The sequence below is a fragment of the Peromyscus eremicus genome, chromosome X (genome assembly GCF_949786415.1).
Source record: "Peromyscus eremicus chromosome X, PerEre_H2_v1, whole genome shotgun sequence".
NCBI classification, from domain to species: Eukaryota; Metazoa; Chordata; class Mammalia; order Rodentia; family Cricetidae; genus Peromyscus; species Peromyscus eremicus.
This window is the reverse complement of record NC_081439.1, coordinates 97,805,659-97,828,451: the sequence shown is the minus strand read 5'-3', so window position 1 is coordinate 97,828,451 and position 22,793 is coordinate 97,805,659.

The window sequence follows — 22,793 nt, the reverse complement described above, 5'->3', positions numbered from 1 at the left end:
CATGTGCATGTATACACACACACACACACAGAGAGAGAGAGAGAGAGAGAGAGAGAGAGAGAGAGAGAGAGAGAGAGAGAGAGAGAGAGAGAGAGAGACAGAGAGACAGAGAGAGAGAGAGAGACAGAGAGAGACAGAGAGAGAGACAGAGAGAGAGACAGAGAGAGAGACAGAGAGAATTCAAACCATTTTCTTTGACTCATGCTATTCTAGAAGGCCTTTGAGACAACTCAGCTAAACATTTGGAGAGGAAACAGAAGGGTCTCAGCCTTTGAATTCAGTTTTACTTGAACAGAGGCTTCTAGAGAATGTGGCTTAGTGTTTCAGTGTCTGTGATTAAAAGGTCTTTTGGGGCATTTTGAGAAGTTACCAGACTTACTGGAAAAGGGCAGAATAATATGTATAAGAAAGAAGTTCAGAGTGCTTCAAGCAGGATTCATGGAGTGCAAACTTCCTTTATGGCAAGATTGGAGAGTTCCTCCACAGAACAAATGTCTTACCACCCTGCAGCAGAAGCCTGATAGTCCAGAAAACAGCCAAGTACTTGCAAGTTCATCCACTGAAAGCCAGTTCCCAGAAAATGATTTCACTGAATGATTAATTAGCCATGTCATTAATTGACTGATTTTTTTAAATAAAGTTTTGTTGTGTCTTGCTGTATTTTGTAGCCTGTGTGAGGTAAGGGAAGGAAGCAGGGGTTGGGGAAGTGACAGGGAAAATGTGCCCTTTTAAGATAACAGCATACCTCTTCGTCCTCCGAAATCATCTGATTATTGATTCACCAATGCTTTATTTTAATTAACTACTCTGAAACTTTTTGAAAGCTAATTTATTCTGTATGGAATGTGTGTTATTCAGGAGAAGACAGGCTATATGGCAGTAACTAATTAACCTCAAAATCCTAGTGTCCTGAAATAACTGCTTATGTGCCATGGCTATTAATACAGTATGAGCCTCACAAGGAGTCTCAACCCCCAAAAGTTACTTCTAGACACAAATTTCTAGAAGAGGAACTCTGGTGAGTAAAGACGAACCTTCTTTTTGTTGTTGTTTGTTTCAGGCTTTTAATAGTAGTCTTTGTTTTTTGAAATTAAAATATAGTTACATCATTTCTGACCTTCCTTTCCCTCTCTCAAGCCCCTCCCATGTATGCCCACTTGTTCTCCCTCAAATTCATATATATATATATTCATATATAAATAAATTTATATATGTACATATATTCCTAAATGCATAATTACAACCTGTGCAGTCTGTAAAATGTTACCTATATTTGCGTATGATCTCATGGCTGACCACATTGATACTGGGTAACAAATATGGGGGGTTCTTCTCTCAGCATTCCTCAGTTTCCTGCAGTTCTTAGAGTATGTCCATTTGTGCCATTCTTGCTCAAGCCTTGTTTAAGTAGCCATTTTGATGAGATTTCATGGGGGCAGCTTCTCTGACATTTCTAAGAGTCACAATCTCACAGCCTACTTCCTTTTCCTCTGGCTCTTACAATCTTCCCACCCCTTCTTCTGCCATGATTCCTGAGCCTTAGGTGCAGGAGTTGTATTGTAGGTGTATTAATTGGGACTGGACACTGCATGATCTCTTGTTCACTGCACTTTGATCAGTTGTGATTTTCTACAATAGTCTCTGTTTGTTTGTGGGGACAGAATCTTGCTATGTAGCCCTGGCTGTACTGGAATTTGCTGTGGAGACCAGAGTGACCTTAACTTATAGAAACCGTTCTACCTCTCCTTCCCTAGTACTTGGATTGAAGGCATGAGCCACCAGTTAGCTAACCTACCACCTTCTAACTTCATGATTTGGGACACACTAGAACAAGAGAGGAGACTAAAGAACCTCAGATGACTTAACCATTTTGATCTGTGCAACATCACTTTGTGCTTCATTAGTTAGATCTTAGTCCTAGATCTCTACTTAACTATGAGGGGGTAGCTTTGTATTATAGGAAGGAGGAGCAGAAATTGGCTACAGATAAGAATATAAGAATATCTTTATCTGTGTGGGATGTACAGTTTAGGGATATTTTTAGAATTGCAGCCGTGTTTTGCTGAAGCATGAGATGAGGTGTGAATGAAGGCTAGCATGTGAGTTAATGATTTAGCAGAACCCCACACCCCCTGTCACACACACACACACACACACACACACACACACACACACACACACACAAAAGCACTTCACAGCAGCAGTCAAAAGGACAGGCAGACAGAAGGATAGCTCTGATCTGTGATTGGAATGAATAGGTTTTCATGAATTCATTTTGTTGTGAAATTAATTTCAGAGAATCGGCTTTGGGTGAATTAACCCTAAGCTTGAGATTCATGACTATCTCTTTCTGTGTTTTTAATGTAGCATGAGAAGGGAGAGATGATTTTATCAGACATATAATGCTTTAGTCTGAAAGATGGAAAGAGGAGAAAGAGATGCAGGAAGGGAGGAAAGAGAGAGACTGAGCATCCAGAGTTAGGAACATGCTGGCTCTGGCTCCCAGGTAAGGGGCAGATAAGAGTTCTAAGGTTATCAGAAAGACAATATATATTTTTGATGCTTATCTCTAGCCCTGTCTTATGGGAGAAAAAGCAAGAAAACTATGTCTTCCCTGGATTTCTCTTGCAATCTTTTGCTGGGAGCTTCCTATATGAAGCAACACTCTCAGAAACATTTTCTTATTTGATGTCAGTTGATAATAAACTAAGCTAATAGTTATTTTCCCATAAACCGAAAGTACATTTTTTCATAATGTTTTGAAAGAGATCATGCTAATTCCCCTATGTTTAGATAAAGATTTAAGCAAATCTGTAGAGCTGTATCCTCCCTAATTCTATTTAGACCATATGAAAGTGCAGAGGAAAAAGCCCAAGCTTTTATTATCCTCTCACTGGCTGTGTCTATAGTTTTGGTAACAATGAAGAAAAAGCCAAGACACCTAATTCTAGGATGAGGTCTGTCCATAGCAAGTGCCATGACTAAATAACTCAAATAATTTCTCTGAAAAACAGGGAGCCCAACTTTCTACCTATTGTGTATCTATCCTTTTAAAGTTATGTTTTTCCATTTGACTGACACATAGAGATGTAAGCATTGTACATATTAATGAGACTTCATTGAAAGTTCAATGACCATGCCCTGCCCCCACGCCCATCATCGCCCGAGACCCCAGCCACTTCCTGAGACTTAGAAACCGGCCCCCAGCTCCCATCCTGCCCCGGACTTCCCTTCTGGACAAGAAGTGAGTGCCTGGGCTCAGCTTAGATCCCATCCCTGGGCACCAGCCACTCTGGGGAAGACCTGCCCAACTTAGCCCTAGGTTTTGGCCACCAGGCAGGATCCCTTCTACCCCTACGGGGAAGGTTCCCCGTCTCCAAGACCCCCTGCAGACCCTGCAATCTCCAAGCCCTGCCCCCACACCCATCCGCCCGAGACACCAGCCACTTCCTGAGACTTAGAGACCAGCCCCCAGCTCCCATCCTGCCCCGAACTTCCCTTCTGGACAAGAGCTCCCATCCTGCCCCGGACTTCCCATCTGGACAAGAGCTCCCATCCTGCCCCGGACTTCCCATCTGGACAAGAGCTCCCATTCTGCCCTGGACTTCCCATCTGGACAAGAGAGCTCCCATCTGGACAAGAGAGAGAGACTTCCTGAATCTGTCAGTTCTGTCTGAGATGGGCAGACATCAAGGCAGAAGTACATACAACAAAACGAAGAGCAATACAGCATCACCAGAACCTAGCCCTCCTCCAACATCTAGACCTGAACATCAAAAATTGGAAGAAGCAGAAGAAAACAGCCTTATGAATAACATCATGAAGAAGGTAGAGGCTTATATAGAAGAAAAGACAAACAAAAAATGGGAAGAACGCTATAAAAAAAATTGAGGAAAGGACAAATAAAGTAGAAGAAAACAATAAAGCCCTGGAAGAAAACAATAAAGCCCTGAAAGAAAATCATGAAAAAGCAATGAAACAGATGAAGGAAACAGTCCAAGACCTGAAAAGGGAAATAGAAAAAATGAAGAAGACACGAACAGAGGGAATGCTGGAAATAGAAAATCTGAGTAAATGAATGGGAACTTCAGATGCAAGTATAATCAACAGAATGCAATAGATGGAAGAGAGGATCTCTGGCATTGAATATATCATAGAAGAAATAGATTCATCAGTCAAAGAAAACACTAAAGCCAACAAAGTCATGACCCAAAATGTCCAAGAAATTTGGGACACCATGAAAAGACCAAACCTACGAATAATAGGGATAGAAGAAGGAGAAGAATACCAACTCAAAGGCACAGAAAATATATTCAACAAGATCATAGAAGAAAACTTTCCCAACTTAAAGAAGGAAATGCCTATGAAGATACAAGAAGCCTATAGAACACCAAACAGACTAAACACCTCAAAAAAGTCCCCTCGCCACATAATAATTAAACAACGAAATGTACAGAATAAAGAAAGAATATTAAGAGCAGCTAAGGAAAAAGGCCAAGTGACTTATGAAGGCAGACCCATCAAAATAACACCCGACTTCTCAATGGAGACTTTGAAAGCAAGAAGGACCTGGACAGATGTAATGCAGACACTAAGAGACCATGGATGCCAGCCTAGACTAATATACACAGCAAAATTTCAATCATCATAGACAGAGTGAACAAGACATTCCAAGACAAAGCCAGATTTAAACAATACTTATCCACAAACCCAGCCCTACAGAAAACACTAGAAGGAAAATTCCAACCTAAGGAAGCCAGATACACCCTCGAAAACACAGGCAATAGATAAAGCCACAGCAGTAAACCCCAAAGAAGAGAAGTACACACACACACTACCACCAAAAAATAACAGGAATAAACAATCACTGGTCATTAATATCCCTTAATATCAATGGACTTAATTCACCTATAAAAAGACATAAGGCTTACAGAATGGATACGAAAGCAGGACCCATCTTTCTGCTGCATATAAGAAACACACCTCAAATTCAAAGATAGACACTACCTAAGAATAAAAGGCTGGAAAAAGACTTTCCAATCAAATGGTCTTAAGAAACAAGCGGGTATAGCCATCCTAATATCCAGCAAAATAGACTTCAAACTAAAATCAATCAAGAGAGATCAAGAAGGGCATTACATACTCATCATAGGAAAGATCCACCAAGATGAAGTTTCAGTTCTGAACATTTATGCCCCAAACACAAGGGCACCCACATATGTAAAAGAAACATTACTAAAGCTTAAACCACATATAAAACCCCACACATTAATAGTGGGAGACTTCAACACCCCACTTTCACCACTGGACAGATCTCCCAAATCGAAACTTAACAGAGAAATAAAGGACTTAACTGATGTTATGACTCAAATGGACTTAATCGATATCTACAGAATATTTCATCCTAACAAAAAAGAATATACCTTTTTCTCAGCACCCCATGGAACCTTCTCTAAAATTGACCACATACTTGGCCACAAAGCAAGTCTCAACAGATACAAAACAATTGGAATAACCTCCTGTGTTCTATCAGACCACCATGGTTTAAAGTTACATTTCAACAACAACAAAAACTACGGAAAACCTACAATCTCATGGAAACTGAATAATGCTCAACTGAATCACCAATGGGTAAAGGAATAAAGAAAGAAAGAAATTAAAGACTTCCTAGAGATCAACGAAAATGAAGACACCACATACCCAAACTTATGGAACACTATGAAAGCAGTGCTAAGAGGGAAATTCATAGCACTAAATGCCCACATAATGAAGTTGGAGAAATCTCACACTAGTGACTTAACAGCACACCTGAAAGCTCTAGAACAAGAAGAAGCAAAGCCTCCCAGGAAGAATAGACACCAGGAAATTATCAAAGTGAGAGCTGAAATCAATAAAATAGAAACAAAGAGAACAAAAAATTAATGAAACAAAGAGTTGGTTCTTTGAGAAAATCAACAAGATAGACAAGCCCTTATCCAAACTAACTAAAAGTCAGACAGAGAGCATCCAAATTAACAAAATCAGAAATGAAAAGGGGGACATAACAACAGACATTGAGGAAATCCAGAGAATTATCAGGTCATACTTAAAAACCTCTACTCCACAAAACTGGAAAACCTAAAAGAAATGGATAACTTTCTGGATAGGTACCACATACCTAAGTTAAATCAAGACCAGATAAACTATTTAAATATTCCAATAACCCCTAAGGAAATAGAAACAGTCATTAAAATCTCCCAACCAAAAAAAGCCCAGGACCAGATGGTTCCAGTGTAGAATTCTACCAGATATTCAAAGAAGAGTTAATACCAATACTCTTTAAATTGTTCCACACAATAGCAACAGAAGGAACATTACCAAACTCCTTCTATGAGGCTACAATTACCCTGATTCCTAAACCAAACAAGGATACAACAAAGTAAGAGAACTACAGACCGATATCCCTCATGAACATTGATGCAAAAATACTCAATAAAATACTGGCAAACAGACTCCAAGAACACATCAAAACAATTATCCACCATGATCAAGTAGGCTTCATCCCAGGGATGCAAGGGTGGTTCAACATACGAAAGTCCGTCAATGTAATACACCATATAAACAAACTCAAAGAAAAAAAACACATGATCATCTCACTAGATGCAGAAAAGGTATTTGACAAAATCCAACACCCCTTCATGATAAAGGTCTTGGAGTGATCAGGAATACGAGGAACATACCTAAACATAATAAAGGCAATTTACAGCAAGCCAACAGCCAACATCAAATTAAATGGAGAGAAACTCAAAGCAATTCCACTAAAATCAGGAACGAGGCAAGGCTGTCCACTCTCCCCATGCTTATTCAATATAGTACTTGAAGTTCTAGCCAGAGCAATAAGACAACATAAGGAGATTAAGGGGATACAAATTGGAAAGGAAGAAGTCAAGCTTTCCCTATTTGCAGATGACATGATAGTATACTTGAGTGACCACAAAGATTCCACCAAGGAACTGATACAGCTTATAAACACCTTCAGCAACATAGCAGGATACAAGATCAACTCAAAAAAATCAGTAGCCCTCCTATATACAATGGACAAAGAAGTAGAGAAGGAAATCAGAGATACATCACCCTTTACTATAGCCACAAATGACATAAAATACCTTGGGGTAACACTAACCAAGCAAGTGAAGAACCTATATGACAAGAACTTTAAGTCCCTGAAAAAAGAAATGGAAGAAGATGTCAGAAAATGGAAAGATCTCCCATGCTCATGGGTAGGCAGGACTAACATAGTAAAAATGGCAATCTTACCAAAAGCAATCTACAGATTCAATGCAATCCCCATCAAAATACCAACACAATTCTTCACAGACCTGGAAAGAATAATACTCAACTTCATATGGAAAAACAAAAAACCCAGGATAGCCAAAAAAATCCTGTACAATAAAACAACCTCTGGAGGCATCACGATCCCTGACTTCAAGCTCTACTATAGAGCTACAGTAATAAAAACAGCTTGATATTGGCATAAAAACCGACATGTAGACAAATGGAATCGAATTGAAGACCCTGACATTAATCTGCACACCTATGAACATATAATTTTTGACAAAGAAGCCAAAAGTGTACAATGGAAAAAAGAAAGCATCTTCAACAAATGGTGCTGGCATAACTGGATATCAACATGTAGAAGGCTGCAAATAGATCCATATCTATCACCGTGCACAAAACTTAAGTCCAAGTGGATCAAAGACCTCAACCTAAATCCAGCTACTCTGAACCTGCTAGAAGAGAAAGTAGGAAGTAGTCTTGAATGCATTGGCTTAGGAGATCACTTCCTAAATATAACACCAGTAGCTCAGACACTGAGAGAAACAATCAATCAATGAGATCTCTTGAAACTGAGAAGCTTTTGTAGAGCAAAGGATATGGTCAACAAGGCAAAGCGACAGCCTACAGAATGGGAAAAGGTCTTCACCAACCCCACATCTGACAGAGGACTGATACCTAGAATATATAAGGAACTCAAGAAATTAGACATCAAAATGCCCAACTGTCCAATTAAGAAATGGGCTATAGAACTAAACAGAGAATTTTCAACAGAGGAAACTCAAATGGCTGAAAGACATTTAAGGAATTGCTCAACATCCCTAATCATCAGGGAAATGCAAATCAAAACAGCTCTGAGATACCATCTTATGCCTGTCAGAATGGCTAAGATCAAAAACACTGAAGACACCTTATGCTAGAGAGGATGTGGAGCTAGGAGAACTCTCCTCCACTGCTGGTAGGAATGCAAGCTTGTACAACCACTTTGGAAATCAATATGGTGCTTTCTTAGAAAATTGGGAATCAATCTCCCCCAAGATCCAGCTATACCACTCTTGGGCATATACCCAAGGAATGCTCAATCATACCACAAGGGCACTTGCTCAGCTATGTTCATATCAGCATTGTTTGTAATAGCCAGAACCTGGAAACAACCTAGATGCCCTTCAACTGAAGAATGGATAAACAAAATGTGGTACGTATACACAATGGAATACTACTCAGCAGAGAAAAAACAATGACGTCATGAGGTTTACAGGCAAATGGATGGATCTAGAAAAATATCATCCTGAGTGAGATAACCCAGACTCAGAAAGACAAACATGGTATGTACTCACTCAGGAGGATACTAGATGTGGAACAAGGATGACTGGACTGCTACTCACAGCACCAGAGAGGCTACCTGGAAAACAGGACCCCAAGAAAAACACAGGGATCGCCCAATGACGGAGAAATGGATGAGATCTACATGAACAGCCTGAACATGAGTGGGGGTAATGAAGGGCGAGGTTCGAGGCAAAGAGAGCTTAGGGGAGCGGGAGATCCCAGCTGGATCAACAACAGAGAGGGAGAACAAGGAATAGGAGACCATGGTAAATGAAGACCACATGAGAATAGGAAGAAGCAAAGTGCTAGAGAGGCCCACAGAAATCCACAAAGATGCCCCCACAATAGACTGCTGGCAATGGTCGAGAGACAGCCCGAACTGACCTACTCTGGTGATGGGATGGCCAAACACCCTAATTGTCGTGCTAGAAACCCCATCCAATGACTGAGGGAACTGGATGCAGAGATCCACGGCCAGGCCCAAGGTGGAGCTCCGGGAGTCCAATTGGCGAGAAAGAGGAGGGTTTATATGAGTGAGAATTGTTGAGACCAAAGTTGGATAAAGCACAGGGATAAATAGCCAAACGAATGGAAACACATGAACTATGAACCAATGGCTGAGGGCCCCCCAACTGGATCAGGCCCTCTGAATAGGTGAGACAGTTGATTGGCTTGATCTGTTTGGGAGGCATCCAGGCAGTGGGACCAGGTCCTGTGCTCAGTGCATGAGTTGGCTGTTTGAAATCTGGGGCTTATGCAGGGACACTTGGCTCATCCTGGGAGGAGGGACTGGACCTGCCTGGACTGAGTCTACCAGGTTGATCTCAATCCTCAGGGGAGTCTTTCCCCTGGAGGAGATGGGAATGGGCGCTGGGCTAGGGGGAAGGGGAGGGGGGTGGGAGGGGGAAGAACAAGGGAATCCATGGCTGATATGTAGAATTAAATTATATTGTAAAATAAAATAAAATTAAATTAAAAAAATAAAAAACAAAACAAAACAACAAAAAAAGAAAGTTCAATGAGTATGCATGATGTATGTTTAAGTCAGGTTAAACATATTTTCAATTTTTTAAATTATTTTATATGTGTGACTGTTTTGCCTGTACGTTTGTGCTTGCTTCTCACAGAGGACAGAAGTTACAGAAATTTGTGAGCTACCACATGGGTTCTAGAAATTGAACTCAGATCTTCTGTAAGAGCAACATGAAGGCTGAGCATGATGGCACAATCTTTTAATCCCAGCACTTGTGAGTCTCTGTGACTTTGAGTTCAACCCGTTTTATATAGCAAGTTACAAACCAGCCAGAGCTACATAGTGAGACCCTGCCTCAAAATTTTTCTTCTTTAAATTCCTGTCCCTGGCCACCTTGATTTTCTCCTTAGAACCATCCACACTTGTTTGTGTTTTTAAGTACCTCCCCTAAGAGTCTTTGAGTGTATAAATACTCATTTTAAACTTCAATTTCTCCTCAGTTTACACATTTTCTGGAAAGCCTCTCATTATACACATTTCTTAGGCCACACTCATTCATTATAATCATGTCCTGGATTGCTGTCCAGTACATCTATTTCCTATATAGCCCCCAATCACATATATTTCCTAGATTCCCTATATGGCAGCTCTTTCCTTACATTTATGATAACTCAAAAGTAATTTCCCATTGGAAAATGATTACAGATTATTTAAATATACAGTAATTATAATCCACAATTATTAAGTCAGTCCATTGTGGTAAGGATTAACTTTGTCTACTGTTGTTCATTGCTTTTTTAAAATTTTTTACTCTTTTACTTTTTTGGGGGTTGTAGTAGGTAGCTGTTCCAGCTTTGACCTGGAAGTATTACCCCTAGTGAGGCTTATGGTAACTGTCATGCCTACCTATGATGCTCCCCTGGGGTGGGGCCGAGATGGGAGCCCTTAAGACCTGGATGTGCCGGCTTTCTTGGTTCCTAGTGATCCTGGATACTGGAAGACAGACCCAGTCACAGTTCTCCAGAGAACCCTGCTGGACTGCACCTCACCTCTCCCAGATCCTGTAATTAACCCCTTTACTGGCTGTAAGTTACCCCAAAATAAACCTCCTTTTTAACTACATGGAGTTGCCTTGATAAATCCCTACATTATCTGGTCCTGCAACCCAGCTCCCAAATAAATCACAAGCAGAGGCTTATTCTTATTTATAAATGTCTGGTCTTAGCTTGGCTTATTTCTAGCCAGCTTTTCTTAACCTAAATTATCCCATCTCCCTTTGCCTCTGGGCTTTTAACTTTTTTGATTTCTGTATATCTTTCTTTCTTATTCCATGGTTGGCTGTGTAGCTGGATGGCTGGCCCCTTGCATCCTCTTCCTTCTCTCACTCCTTCTTCCTTTCCTCCCAGATTTCTCCTTCCATTTATTCTCTTTGCCTGCCAGCCCTGCCTATCCTTTCTCCTGCCTCACTATTGGTGGTTCATCTCTTCATTAGACCATCAGGTGTTTTAGAGAGGCAAAGTAACATAGCTTCACAGAGTTAAACAAATGTAACATAAACAAAAGAACACATTTTTGCATCATTAAACAAATGTTCCACGAAACAAACAAAGGTAACACACCTTAAAATAATATTCTACAACAGTCTACTATAGGGAATGTCTATAAAAGATTTGGAATGTTTTCTAGTTTTCTTTTTTCATAGGCTAAGGATAGACATTATCAAGAGACAGTGAGGCTTCTCCCAAACATGTGAAGTGTAGTATAAGAAGAAAATCTGCTTTATCCTGACTGAGGCAGAGGGTGTTGGAGTGGCTAGTGTCTATATGTAGATGCTCCATCTCTTGGAATTCACGAGAAAACCAGAGGTATTATGAAAGTGCTTTATTCAGCTAAATTATTCTGAATTAATTGCTTGTGTGCTTTTAGAAAGGGTTTGAAGTATTGCTGTGTATTCTGATCTTTATCTGTAATTCAAGCAGTAAGGGGGTAGGGGCAGGAAGAACTTGGGTTTTAGGTCAGCCTGCTCTACATAGAAAATTCCAGACCAACCAATGGCTATGTAGTGAGACTGTCAAAAAAAAAAAAAAAAAAGAAAGAAAGGAAAGAGTCAATAACAACAGATTGATTATCTGAAATATTTTACTGTAGCCATAGCTTACTTGCATGTTATTTACAATTAAACTCTTCTTTATATGCCATTCCTATATGACCTTGTATATTGCTTCTCTATTTCTCCAAATCTGCACTGAAGTTTCTGAAAGGGTTTGTTTATTCATTCAAAGATGCTTATTGTTGTTGTTTATTGAATTCCTCTTGTGGCAGGTATTATGCTAGATACTACAGGTATGCTAGTAAAACAGAAAAACATCCTCAAATCATGATGAGTTTGTCTTCATTATCAAGAGGAATAACAAATGAACAGAAGTTTATAAAAACAATATAGCCGGGCGGTGGTGGCGCACGCCTTTAATCCCAGCACTCGGGAGGCAGAGGCAGGCGGATCTCTGTGAGTTTGAGGCCAGCCTGGTCTCCAAAGCGAGTTCCAGGAAAGGCGCAAAGCTACACAGAGAAACCCTGTCTCGAAACCCCCCCCCAAAAAAAAAAACAATATAATACATATCATTATGAGTCATTTCCAAGTCTACTGTTTATGCATGTTTAGCTTTTATAGATGCTTTGATATGACAAGTAAATACTATCATAAACATCGTTTTTTGTTTGTTTCTTGCTGTATATGTGTAAGGAGTTCTCTTGAGTATTTACTTAGAAGGTGAACTGCTGAGTTAAAGAATATGTTTATTTCAACTTTCCTGAGTGGGGGAGATGCCAGCCCACTGCCCAAGGAGCAACAAGATGCCAGTAATACCAGGGCCATGTGGCAACACATAGATTAAAAGGAATTGGTTGAGTTAAGTTATAAGAGCTAGCTAGCAATAAGCTTGAGCCACAGGCCATATAGTTTGCAATTAGTATAAGCCTCTGTATGTTTACTTATGACTGAGTGGGACCAGGCAGGCCATGGGAAAACTTCTAACTACAAATGTGCATCTGTTTTGTAAGTAGGGCTTTAGGGAAGTCTCTTTTAAAGGTATATAAGAAAAGAATGAGCATTCCTGGGAATAAGCTGTGTCTGCAGAGATTGATTGTTTGATGAAGACTGTAGTGATGTGGGGAGGCTGGGATGTTGTGGGTCCAGAGCCACTTACCCTTTTTGTGTGTTTGTTTATTAAATTATTGTTTTATTTTCTTTTTATTTTTATTAATTAAATTTTTTCATTTATTTTACAAAATTGTCACTTATCCTTTTATTCCTTTGAGATGGGAGCTGTTTCTTTCTATGACAAAGGGTCTCGATGCATTAAAAGTATTATTTGGTATTTTGTTAGAATTATTTTTTTGCCACTTTAGTGGAAATGTGGACATACATAAATAAAGATTTATTTTGTAGTCTTCTAATTACTAACAGGGGTGTCATGGTAGTTTCTGTTTTGAATCTGAAAGTCTGAGCTTTTTGTCACATAAGCAGTTTGCTTCATGTTTGTTTGCAGGAATATCTATAAACATAAGTATATCATACATATGTGTTTACATATATTTACATATGTGGTTTTGTAGGTAGTATAAATATCTTCTTCCGTGTTCTGGCTTGTATTTGCATTCCCTCAGTGTTGCCTTTGGATGACTGAAAGGCCTTTCTATGAATGCAGTCAAAGCATCAGTCTTCTCTTGTGTGACCCACACTTTGCCTCCTGTTTAGGAACACTTTCTTTATGCTGATGTCTGGAAGATAGTCTCCTAGGACAAGCCTACTTTATGCTTTTACTTCGCAGATTTAATGTGTGATTCAAGCAAATTTAGGTGTGTTTCCCATATAGCTAACCCTTGGTCCCAGCACATTTTGAAAAGTCATCCAGTACCTTTATTGATCCACAATGACACAATGTCGTATATGACATGTGCATGGATACCCAGTTATGATTTTGGGAACTTCCACTTAATCAATTCACTGGTCTTGCTGTTGGGTGGGGAATTTTCTCCAGCTTGTTCTTTCTTATCAAATGTGTCATGGCTACTTTTTGGCACTTGGTACTTTCTCAGAAACTAAAATCAGCTGATCAAGTTCCACAGAAAGAGAAATGTTATGACTTTATTTGGAATGTACTAAAGCCATTCATGATTTTTAGAAAAAAAATAATGAAACTTTAAAACAGAAAAGAGGGAGCAATACTGTACAACTCATTCAGCTTTGGACCTTCTGAGGGAACTTGGTGCCAAAACAGTGCTTTTCTTTGCCCTAACATTTGTTGCTCTTATTCTTGTGACTGGAATCTAGCTCGGCATTTATATCTGTTCCCATAAAGGTCTTTGTGGCTCTTTGGTTGGGCAATAATAGTTGAGTAATGTGAGGTGTCATTAAATAGGTTATTTATTGACTCATGGGTCAGGAAAAATTGAAGATAAAATACCTATTCTTGTTTTTATTGTGGCAGTAATGGTCCTCTTGGACTAATAAAAAAATAAAATGTAAGATAAACGTACCAGGGGCTGGAGAGACTGCTCAGCAGTTAAGAGCACTTGATGCTCTTGTGGAGGACTCAGGTTCAAATCCCAGCCCCTACATGGCAGCTCACAGTCATCTGTAACTCTAGTTTCAGGGACCACACACCTCTTCTGATTTCTACAGGCACAAGGCCTGTACATACGTGCAGGAAAAACACTCATCCACATAAATAAATCATTTTAAAAATTTCAAAGATAAAAATATGAGAGACCAGTTACTGATTCATACAAAGAAATATTGAAATCAAGTATAAAAATAAAGAAAGATGTAAGTTATTACCCATATTATTCCATCTGAACTAGTTGTTGAATGTAGTTCAAAGATTTCTTCTTTGAATTTGTCTATAAGCAGTCTCCCAGAAAATGCCCAATTTTTTAATTGTGATATTATAAAAGTTATTTCATTACGGAAATTCTCCATATAAGCAAATCAAGTTTTCATCAGTCTATTTGCTCAGGAAAACTCTATCCTAGTTTGAACTACTTCACGTTAACTGTACTGAGCCTTTGTGCTCTCTCCTTTGATTGAGTTAGGCCATTCACCAATAGGAAGGTTTCTGTTATACACCCTTGGCATTTGCAGTCTAAAGACTGTGAAAGAGAAAAGCCTATTTTATGGTGGCTTTGTGTGGGGCTTACATCATTTCACTAATAAAGGAGCGCATGAGCCTAAAGAAACATGAATACATGAAATCTGAAATCAAAAAAGGTTGTTTATCTCTTGCTTAATATTTATAAAGCGTGTTTCAACATCAGACACTTACTCTAACTTTCTTTTCTGAAATGACAAAAGATAGGAATGCATTTGTTTGGATATCCAACCTCTTGATAAAGCCAGTGTGAGAATCAATGAGTTAACATACAGATTTAATTTTTCCATAATGACTGTGGGATTGAAAGAAAATATTTTCCAAATGTTACTGGGAAGAGGACTCAGCCAACTTCACATTGCCAGTTTCCATTCCTGTCCCAAAAAGCACCTTGCCTCATAATTCCAGTGTTCTAGAAACTGTTAATTTTTTTAAGGTAGTGGATTTGGACCTTTAGAATTGAAAGACCTGACATATTCTAATCTAATAATGAAGGGCAGAAGAGTCAAAGACGTTAGGTCAATGGTAGAAGAGTTGCTTAACATGGACAAAGCCCTGGATTCAATTCCTGGCACGGAAAAAAAATTAGAAATACTCTTTTTAAAAATTGAAGATGGGCTGGGTGGTGGTGGTACACAACTTTAATCCCAGCACTTGTGAAGCAGAAGCATATGGATCTCTGTGAGTTCAAGGCCAGCATGGTCTACAGAGCTAGTTCCGGGATAGCCAGGGCTACACAGAAAAACCCTGTCTCAAAAAAACAAAAAAAGGGGAAGGGGGAAGATGGGGGGAGGGTAGTTAATGAGAGTTGCCAGAATTTAATTTACTTAATTATTTATGTTATTTTTATAAATTATTTTGCAAGATAAACTTTATAAAATATATGAAAGAAATGACTTCAGACTAAACACAGTCTTTCAAATTAAATAACTTTTAACTGTTTGAAAACTCAATATAGACTTCTTGTGGCAAGTTAGATAATCAATTTTCTGGTTGAAAACCAGTATTATACTGTACAAAATATATCACAAAAATATCCTTACCCCTTCTTGCTGAGCTATTTGCTACTGATGGATTCAGGGAGTGAGGTAATTGTTGCCTTCTGTTGTATACCCACTGGGGACTCTACCCAGTTCCAATAGACAGTTCTAATCCAATGGCCATCTAGACAGCCCTGGTTAAACTAAATGGGTCCCAAACAAAGCTGTAAATCAGGAGTCAGGGAAAAAGACTGGTATATGTGGTGGTTACAGGGATGGGAGGAAGATAAAAGAGTTTAGGGGACAGAATAATCAGAATACATTATATACGTGTACTAAAATGTCATTTTTAAAAATATTTTGTCTCATCAAATAAATTTTAAAGTATATATTTATAGAATGTGGTATGTGTGTGTGTGTATGTGTGTGTGTGTGTGTGTGTGTGTGTGTGTATGTGTGTGTTGAGTATATGTCTGTGTACCACATGTATATAGGAGCCTGTGGTGGTCTGAAGAGAGAACCAGATCCCTAAAACTGGAGTTAGTTGTGAACCTGTCATATGGGTGCTGGGAATTGACCTGAGTCCTCTGCAAGAGCAGCCGGCATTCTTAACCAACAAACCATCTCTCCAGCCCCTCTTATGATCTTTTATATGACATTTCTTCTTCATGATTATGTTTCTGAGCAGGAGTAAATAATTACTGATAGCAAACAAAGATTTTCTAAAGGCACTTATGTTTGTTCTTCAACATCAGTAGTTTAGTCAAGGAAAATTATAACAACGATTTGTTTTCCACGTTGGATCAATACTGAATTGATTGTTCATATTCTTTCTCTTTTCTTTTTAAATGCAGCAATTCTATTGTGTTGTTCCTGAGACAGGATCTTATTATGTAGCCCAGGCTGGCCTCCAACTGGAAATCCTTGCCTTAACCTCCAGAGTGCTAGATTGCAGGTGCATACTACCACTCCCAGATTCTACTGTCTACATATGTGGAATTATTATCATTTGGGAGAATAGGAAGCAAGACCTGCCATTTAAAAATATGATTTTTAATGGGAAAATTCCATGGAGTCTATTAGATAATCAAAGGAATTTATTCGGGGTTAATTCACAAGCATGAAGGAGTTGGTTTCAGAATCCAGGAGTGGTGGGGCATGGTCCAATGCAATTCTCAGGAGAGCTCTGCCTTGATCCTCAGCACCAGCATCCAAGACCACGAGGTAGCCAAGAGAGAGCAAGAACATACTCCTCTCAGGTCTTAAGGGGTCCCAGTCTCAGGCCACGCCTGAGGGTGGGGCAGGTACCTAGCAGTTAGCTGCTTCAGTAGGGGCAGTGCTTCAGTGTAAGGCACAGTCAACCACCCCTACAATTTTTCTTTGAAATTATTGTTAGGTGATTCATCATTTGTGCATCTTTTCTACTTCAAATACAACCAGTTAACTAGTAAGGGAAGTCAGCTCTACCTGCTGTGATTCCCAGTGCACTGGCAATATCCTTTGGCAGACAGCTCTCAGGAGCTGGAAATTCTACCCATCACAGTCCCCATTTGGTAGATAGGACTCTTTTGTCATGGGCAGCTTGTGAAATGGAAGGGAGCCTCCTTAAGGATGTAACACTTGTGCTCTCTGCCATCTTTTGGTTTCATGGATATATTTTCTGTATGAGCAACAGAAGATTCCTAAGCCATGGATACACTGTATCCTTGCAAAGGAGGAAGGGCAGAAGGCAAGCAACATGGAGGCACAAAGGGTAAAGTCCATGTGCTATAATAATGTTTCTGGAAGATGCCAAAGGTCTACCCAGGAATACCATTTTTCAAATTCAGTGGAAACTTGTGAATTTGGCTATAAGAAATGAAATAAGCAAGGAAAGAGACCAAGTAGGGGAAGGCAGCTGAAAGCCCAGGTGCAAGTTAGGGCATGTTGGATTGGATGAATAGAAGGGTCAGGCCCCAAAAAATTTCCATTCCATTTTCTTATGGGAAAATGCCTAAATACCAGATTTATCTTCACATTCTTAGTCTTTTATATAGCTTAGAATGCAGGAAAAATTGATCTGCACAATTAATTTGCACTCCTTTCCCACCATACCTGCATTCTGGCCTCCTGAATGTACCCTGATCGCAGGTACCGCCACACCTAGGTTCAGACTGTAATTTTAAAATATGCTGGGGAATTATACAGTATTGGATTGAATTTTCATTAAGAATAACGGTTATGTCCAGGCATGGTAGCTCATGCCTTTAATCCCAGAACTTGGAAGGCAGTGGCAAGCAGATCTTTATGAGTTTGAGGCCAGCTTGGTCTACAGAGTGAGTTGCAGGCCATCCATGGTTGCAGAGTAAGATCCTGTCTCAAAATCAAGATAATAACAACAATAATAATGATTATGACCCTGGAAAGATGGCAAGATGGCTCAGCAGTTAAAAGCACTTACTGATCTTTCAGAGGACCTGAGTTCAGTTCCCAGAACCCAAGTAGGTTGTCTCACAACTCTCTATAATTCTAGCTCCAGGGGGATCAAATGCCTTGGGTAACTGCATTCATGTGCATATACCCACATATAATTATAGTTAAAAATTTAAAAATATTTCAAAAAAGAATAATGGTTACATATAACTTCTGTGGAAGATTTTCTAAACAAACACAAGGCAGTTGTAAATCTAATAACAGAATATTACTGTGTCTGCAGTAGTGTTGCTATGGTATTCTAATAAAATCACAAAATAAGCAGAATGTTTTAAATCCACACTGCCAATTTGTAACTAAAATAGATACTGGAGTAATTTCTTGGCTTGGAGGACCAAGGTTTAGGGATGGGTGCCACCAGAACTCACCCTCCCCCACTTTGTTTTTAACAGAACTTGTATTTTTATGTGTGAAATACATAGTGCATTGTCAATTCATATATCAGGCAGGGGCACCAGCAAAGTTTCTACTTTTGCAATGGTGTGATTGTCACCTAATAGCCATTGATTTGCTACAGTTGAAGTGGGTATTCAGTTTCACAGTCATTTTCAGATTGAAGTGGGCTTTCTGTTCTGTAAGAGCAAACCAGAACCTTTGTAAGGGCCGTTATTTGGTCTTTCTTTCAAATGACAAAGAAGCTCCTGGGTAATTGCCCTAGATAACCTGGTTGTACAGTTCCAAGCAGTTTAGAGGTTTTATATCTGTGCTGGTCATGTATGATGAGATTGTTGGGGGGGGGGGCAAGAAACATCCAGTTTTTCCACATCTGTTTACTGAACTCACTATGATCTGAGTGCTGCTTCTAACTCTGCAGATAGAAAAGCTTTTGTGGGACTCAGTGTCCCAACAGAGAGCAGGTAGTACACTCTGGGGTGTTTGAAAGGTTTTATTACAATGACTGTGTGGACAGAGCTAAGAGAAATAAACAAAGGGCAGTGAAGCATCCCCCAAGGAACTGCTAGCCCTTAAAGGCCTGAAAAGGTTTTCAGAATTACAGCTGAAATTCTACAAGAGCTTCAGGTTGACAAGAGTTGTTGAGGCTGCCACTGCTACCTGGATACCATTTAAGAGGAGAGCTAGATGGCCCTGTGTTGTGTGATATTTTGTTTGTGTTCTGACAAAGCTTGCCTGGAGATCAGAGAATGGAGCTAGCCACTAGTTAACTATAGAAGCTAGGTGGTGGTGGCTCACACCTTTAATCCCAGCATTCAGGAGGTAGAGACAGGAAGTGATAAGGCTGGGTGAAGACAGGATCTTGGCCCCTTTTTGGTTGGAGGGTCTAGAGAGGTAAGAAGTCACTGATGGCTGCTTCTCTGCTTCTCTGATCTTTCAGGTTATTACCCCAATATCTGACTCCTGGTTTTTGTTGGTAAGATTAACTAGATTTATGCTTCAGCCTTGAGGTCATAAAAGTGCCCTGTACCAGCTGCAACATTTGGGAGAGCAGGCCCTGTACTTTACCTGGGTAACACATTAGAGCCAATCCTGTTGGTAGAGGTGTAGGTGAGCCAGCCCTGAGGTTGTGAGTGTGTGAGCTGTCCCCACTACTCATCTGTCTTGTGTCAGCATGGTTGGGGGAGAGATGCCCTCCCCCACCCCCACCCCCACTCATCAACACCTGAGGCAGGTGGGAGAGCTGGCACTGAGGTCCTAAGAGTGGGACAGCTGTCTCTGCCCCTCATCAGCTGCAACACTAGGGAGAGTGGCCCCTATACCACACCTGGGCAACACAACAGAGCTGGCCCTGAAGGTGTAGGTGTGAGAGAACTAACCCTGAGGACATGAAAACCAGGGAACTGGCCCCACCCCTAGCTCAGTGCTACAAGGGATGATCTAGCCAGGGCAATGCTGGAGAGCTCACTCTGGTGGTGAAGACAGGGGGGAGCTGGCAGGGAGACCAACCCTACAGCTGCCCAGGCCCAGAACCAGGGTTTGTGTTGGTCCACCCCAATATCCCCCTCATCTGTGATCTGCTGGAGCATGAGGCAGGGTTGTTCCTGCTGACCCAGGACTATAGGCTCTCCATGACACAGCATAGCAATGAAGTGTCCAGGAAAAGTCCCAGTGAGGGCCCAGGGTCAATGTATAACTGAGACCAAGTGCCTCGAACCAAGCCAATGACTCTTTGTGATGAATGCCTGCATGTAAAGATATATGGATAAAGGGGTTTACCGCATGACTCACTGTGTCACACTGCAGCTTCCATGATGAGATTTCCCCTTTCTTCCTTTTCTCCCCCTTTTTTATCTTAAATTTTATTTTGGGGCGTGAAGGATGGAATCAGGATGCATGTTGTGAAAGACACAAAGAATAAATTTTTAAAAAGTTGTAAAAAAGAAGAGAGCCAGAGCCTGTCATGGTGACACACACCTTTAATCTCAGCACTCAGGAGGCAGAGGCAAGCAGAAATCTGTGAATTTGAAGTCAGCCTGGTCTACATACAGAATGAGTTCTAGGACAGCCAGTGTGATATAGCAAGATTCTACCTCAAAAAAAAAAAAACTGAGAGAAAGAGAGAGAACTAACCCTCCTCCTGGGGACTTCCAATGACCATAGGCTATAGGAAACTCAAGGTTGAGTGTGTTCATTTGACATAATCTGCAAAAAGTAAACTACCTGTGTAGCTAGTGTTTTCCTGCCTGGCCCACAGTCAGGGCAAATCTCTCTCACCTGCCAGTCCCACAGCCGCTCAGACCCAACCAAGTAAACACAGAGGCTTATATTGGTTACAAACTGTATGGCTGTGGCAGGCTTCTTGCTAACTGTTCTTACAGCTTAAATTAATCCATTTCCACAAATCTATACCTTGCCACGTGGCTCGTGGCTTACCGGCATCTTCACATGCTGTTTGTCATCGTGGCGGCTGGCAGTGTTTCTCACCGCCTCAGCCTTCCACTTCCCAGCTTTATTCTCCTCCTTGTCCCACCTATACTTCCTGCCTGGCCACTGGCCAATCAGTGATTTATTTATTGACCAATCAGCAACACACTTGACATACAGACCATCCCACAGCATACCTGTCCTTAACAGACTGAAGTAAGAAAGGGGTGGAGAGTGTATCTAGATAAGCACAAAGGAAACAGTTTTCCCTCATTCAAGCCTAGATGGTTTTTTTCTATTTCTACAAGTTATGCCTATCTGGGGTTCAAGAAAAAAAACAGCATGAGTAAATAATAATTTCTCTTTCATAAAGAGCTGAATAGAAAAGATAACAAGAGAGTGACAGAGACCAGACCTGCAGGCCATGGTTATAGATGAGAGTGTGCTTGATGATCTATTCAACAGTGGGATTATACCCAAATGAATATTATATTTTCCTGTCATAAAACACAGTTTGAGAAAAGTAAATTCAATCAGTGAGGCAGATGCTACATAAGGTCTAAATATATACATGTATTATACACACATGCACAAAATATACTATACATGTATATATACATGGATGTATATTATAACAAGCATCATATAATTCATCCATTTAAAGTACAAAATCAAATGGTTTCTATTGCAATCACAGAGTTGCACAACCATTGTCATTGTCTAATTCTAAAACATTTTCATCCCAGTGGTAAAGTACTTGCCTAGACAATCTTAATTTTTTCCCCTGCTCATTACAAAAAGATCTGATTTCCATCTTTATTCTTTTGCACATGGCTATGTATTTACCTGATTTTGTAGATATAATTGAAATATTATCCCATAAAGAATCCACAGTTTGGGAGAGAACACTATAGTAAGTACTCAAGCATCATGGTAGCAAAGGACCAAGTTCAATGTCTAAGTGAATATCCCATGGAAGATAAAGCCATCAGAGAGACCAACAGAATAAATTTAATGCTATGGAAGGGATAGTGTTACCCAGAATACATTTGTCCTCAATAGTTAGTCTACCAAAAATGCCCCAGTTGTGTAGCTTTATCTGTGATACAGCCAGATGGACTGTCTGGGGAGTTTTTTTTTTTAAGGGGTGGCATTGTTGTGGGAGGAGAGAGAGAGCTGAGTCCCTGATAGTTTTTACATGAATAGTTTCTTACCTGAAAATTATGAGGAAGAGGCAGTAAGAAAAGTAAAGGGAAACTAAACTTCTCTGAAAGAGACTCAAGACATCTCAGAGCAAGAGATAGGCTTAAAAATCATAAGACAGGAATCAGGTTTTCTTATCCTTTCTTATCAAAGAGATAACCAAGCCTGAAAATAAAATCCATTTGGAGTGATTAGGAGCCAGTACAAACATACAGTGTTTATATTCATTTTCCCCCTGAATGTTTCTCTAATTTTCCTCTCTTCCTAAATTCATGGGATACTTTCCTCAAGGATTTGATGGAATCCCTGAATCCCATGCCTAGCCTTGCTCAGCCATTTACATCTTCGGCACACTGTTCCCCCAGGAGGGACACATAGCAAGACAAGTCTCCCTGTAATCACTAGCCTAGAGCAAAAGCCATGTCCCACTGGATACCTTATGGGATTTGAGGCTAATAGGATCAGAATTATTCAACTGGAATAATAACAGCCTGTCTTCTTTAAAATTTCATCATATTAGCATCATTTGTCTGAAACATGGAGATGTGGCTCATT